This window comes from Geospiza fortis, unplaced genomic scaffold (assembly GCF_000277835.1).
Source record: "Geospiza fortis unplaced genomic scaffold, GeoFor_1.0 scaffold5, whole genome shotgun sequence".
NCBI lineage: Eukaryota > Metazoa > Chordata > Aves > Passeriformes > Thraupidae > Geospiza > Geospiza fortis.
In genome coordinates this window covers 2,035,700-2,040,056 of record NW_005054421.1, presented here as the reverse complement: position 1 = coordinate 2,040,056, position 4,357 = coordinate 2,035,700, and the positions used below count along the sequence as shown (strand labels likewise).

General features: G+C 39.8%; 1 long non-coding RNA gene across 1 annotated transcript; it reads left to right on the top strand.

The window, feature by feature from the left end:
• The first annotated feature begins 812 nt into the window (after positions 1 to 812).
• LOC102041129 lies at positions 813 to 2,633 on the top strand. The gene is made up of 2 exons (XR_265446.2): positions 813 to 937; positions 2,458 to 2,633. It is a non-coding gene; the product is annotated as an uncharacterized LOC102041129 (long non-coding RNA).
• Positions 2,634 to 4,357: the final 1,724 nt, after the last annotated feature.

Sequence of the window (4,357 nt, the reverse complement as noted above, 5' to 3'; positions counted from 1 at the left end):
CACAGTGCGTGACGGCCCGCGGGGAGCGGGGCCCCCCCGGCGGCGGGACGCGGCCGCCGGACCCCGGCGGGTCTGAGGCGGAGCGGGAGCCCTGCCCTAAACAGCTCAAAAAATCCCCTTTTCCCCACTTTCTGCATCCCCCGGGTGATAGGAAAATTGGGGCTATATATCTCTCGTGTGCCATTTCGGAACCCAGTTGAAAAGAATTGAGGAGGTGTTGCAAACCGCGGGCCTGAGGGTAGATAAGGGCAAATATTGAGAGGTGAAAGAAGCAATGGAGGGGGAACTAAATTCCTATGGAATTCCACTAATTGACACAGACTTGCTCAAGACTGTGCTAAATCCCTGAATTTGCAGAAAAAGAACAGAGGCATAGGGAAAAAGAAAAATGGTGGGGGGGTACACATTAGAAATGGAGTTAGGCGACTGGGGAAGTCTGTACCTTTCAAGGGAAAGACAGAAGCGGAAAAATTATAATAAAAAGGAGACTGTCTTCTAACAATTTGAGAGACCCCACGGGAAGTGCCCATGACCTCTCCCTTCATTTGAATAAAGTTACAGGACTCCTCTGTCTCATTTGTGAACATAAACCTCTGGTATTAGTGGATTAATTTTCCTAATACCATCAGCCTCATTTTGGAGAACGATGTATGCTAACTAAAAAACTTTAACTGCTTTAACTGCAGCTTTTCTGCGCCTCTGAAGAGAAACCTGCCTGCCTTTCATGTGAAATAAGAAAGAAGTTAAAAAATAAGTTCTAGACTATGTAATGCCTAGTTCCTGTTCTAATGTCTCTCACCATTCTTGTGCAGATCATATATTTGAAAAAGTAAATCCTGAGATGGAAAAGCTGGGATATGAATGCAAGTGCCTTGGAGGAGGGAAAATTGAACATAATAGCAAAGACAAGAAAATCAGGGTATTTGGGCTCTCAACAGTAAGTGCATCTCTCATTTTCCTTCAAATGCTTCTGTCTCTGATGCTGTGGGATTTTTGGTTAATAGCATGGTGGCTTTTGGCAATTTATATCACATTTTAAACATTAGCTGGAAAACTTACCTGGCTCACTTGAGTTAGATTAGAAAAACAATGGTTTTAGGGTAGGAGAGCTGTATTGTTAATCTAGCTGCCAAATTAAGTGTTAAGAGGCAGTGGTCAACTCTTGCAGTCTGAGAAACAGAGTTTACTCTCTGCTTTTGGTGCCTTGATGCTCATGGAGGAGCATCAGGTAAAAGCAGAGTTTTATTGCCATGAGGGCTTCTGACAGGTGGAGACCCTGAGGCTCAGCTGACCTCAGTCCCAGGTCAGAAGTTAAAATATTAATTATGTTGGTTTAATGCTTCTTTTTACTTGAAGGTTTGGTGTCAGACTCTAAAACAGAACTACTTTGGTGTTTTATTGAAACCAGAGAAATAGTTATTAACTTCTTCTGGAGCTGTGTTGCTATTTTTAAGGCTGGATGAGGTCTTCAAAGTGGTTGCCAAGGCAAGAGTGAGCCGTGGATCTGTTGCTTTCCAACTGACATAACTATATTATCTGTTATTTTTGAAAAGCTTGCATTTTGTAATGCATCAACTTTAACCTTTTCAGTTTAAATGCTTGTTTATTTAAGCTGTTCCTCTTTGGGGCCATCACTGATGAATAAGAGTATGTTTTGTTTGATAATACAACCTTGGACTCTTTTTATTCAGTATTCTAAGTAAACTTTCATGTGAAATATTATGGGGAAAAAATAACCTGTAAATCAGAGATTTCTATCTGTGTACTGCACTGTTATGTGCAGTTCTGAAATAAGAAATCCAGATAACTTGATCATGTAGGACAATAGTGGAAAGGCCACTTTGACCACAGCTGCCTTAAATTTCAGTGAAACAGTAACACTGTGACCAGAGATTTTTAAATGAGGGCTAAAAACCACATAGGTCATCTGACCTTACCTTGGAGTTGCAGTGGCTGAAGAGCACAGATACTTAAAATTGTGCTATTATCAGCTGAGGCAGGATGGGAAATAAATAAAACATGAAGACTCTGATTTCTTTAGTGGCCAGAGTAGTGCTCAAATGCTCACACTTGTTTGCTTATTACCTTTCCCATCAGGTGAGCCAAATCAGCTGTTTGTATGCTCACACTTTAAAGTGGGTCAATGCAATCTCTGTGGTTTAAAGCAACATTCCATAAATACAGTGGCTGATAGGTTGGGAACATTTTAAAAGAAGCTTTCTGCTGGAGAAATTGTGTAGAAAATGCATTTTCTGTTTGACCCCACCTAATTTATTTAGTAGAACTTCAGTTTGGGGAGGAGGGAATTGGAGAGGGATAATAGAAAAATAAAACATGATATTACAAGAGTATCTATTTTAGAGCTTTTGATTTGCATGTGAACAATTTTGTTGTGTTGGTAAGAACTGAATGGCTCTGAAGACTTGATGTCCATGTGCATTTTGTTCTGTCTTGCAGGGCTATGGAAAAGCAGATCACTCAGTCACTGTAGAGATACTGAAGAAAGAATATACAGATTATGAAATTACATGGTCAGATGACAAGAAATAAACTCGTGAGCACAATGAGCAGTTCCAACCTGGTAACTGTGAGCTGTACTTTGATAAATAAAATTGAATGTGTGTTTTATGTGTGTAACCATAAATCTGGAGTAACTGGACTCTGCCATGGTTGGTAATCCTCAGATATATCTTAATTTTTAGATCATTCCTTAGTGCAGAATATGGAGTTCTAACCCTTTTTCCTTTCCTTTTGATGTGCCCTTTAGTTAAACACTCCCACACCACCTTACCTCTAATTTGTTTTCATCCAGTCCCATTTCACTGATCTATTGTAGGATACCTAAGGATTTACCACCAACTTCAAACACCACTGGACCAAACCTGTCCAGTGATCTTTTGACCACAGTGTTTTCAATTTTTTTTTCTTTTACTTTTTAGGCTTCTCATCTTTCTTACTCACATTTTAAAAAAATTGGTGTGGAGGGTGTGGTTGACTGTTACAGTTCTACAATGATCCAAATCTTTGATTTACTCAATGATTTTAAAATCTAGTATTCTGCAGAAGTAATGATCAAAATATTTGATTTTCCTGTAAGAACCTTCCCTATAGCAGACTGGTGGCAATGTAAAAATTCTGCCAATGCTTCTTTCATGCTGATTCCCCTGGACTGTTTTGATTTGTGTGAATTTAAGAATGCTTTTTTCCTTCTTTCATGCTGATTCCCCTGGACTGCTTTGATTTGTGTGAATTTAATAATGCTTTTTCTTTTTATTTTTATTTTCCTAGCAGTAATTATGTTATAGTAAACTGCCTCCTCAGTACACCTAGACAGTGTCTGAATTAGCTGACATCACCCTCCTATTATGACAGGATGTTGCCTCTTGTTTGTTGTGAAATTACTTGCTACAGTTTTGACTCTGTGTTTCATGGTACTTTTCATTCATTTGTGGATTTATTGACTTGCTGTCTTGAAGGCTTGCTGACTTCCAGAGGTAATTCTGGATGATGATATATTCTGGATGATATAGGCTTCCCTTTTCTGTGGTTCCTACTGCACTTACCCAGCAGTATCTGCTTGTATAGGGAAGCCTTTTCTTTTCAGCATGCAAGTGACTCTTACAGTACAAACCAGGAAATCTGAGACACTTTAGGCCAGTTTCTGTTGCCAAAAACCCTGCTGTTACTCCCCTCTTACAATTGTGATCCATTTTAAGTCACCTCTCTGTGGCTTTGTTTCAGTTGTGGAGAGGAATTTTCTGTTCTCATCCTCAAACCTTTCAGTCCAGTCCTCACCAGAAGAGTTCCAGGGTCTCCATCCCAATGATCTCCTCAGAGCAGAATCTCCTGAACCTGGTGCTCCAGGTCTCTTGGTTGGCATCAGATTCCCCCCCTTGCAGTCTGGATTTTTCCCCTCCAGCACCCTTGCCTGCTTTTACATCTGCTCTTTCTGCTTCTCTTTGAGTTCCTGTGCAATGGTTATCTGGCTGCACTCTAAATACTGTGGTAATGATGACAGGATTGATTTTACTTAACAAGATTTTGATTTCAGTGCCTAATAACCAAGAATAGCACCCAAGTCAGTAACCTGCAAATTGGGCACTTCCCATTTCCATGATCAAGGGCTTTTTTTCCCCTAAGCTTTTGTAAAATAACTGTAGCTGCCAGTATACAGACCTGAGTTTTAAATAGCCTCATTTCCCAAAACTGGCAAATAGTCTTCAAATGGAAGTCATCAGTTAGGGATAACTGTGCTAAAACAAACAAGCCTTTCAATTTAGTTTCCTGAGGTATTTAATGACTGATTTTAATCTTTGTCTCAACAATAGTTACAGGAAAGACATAACTTACACTGGAC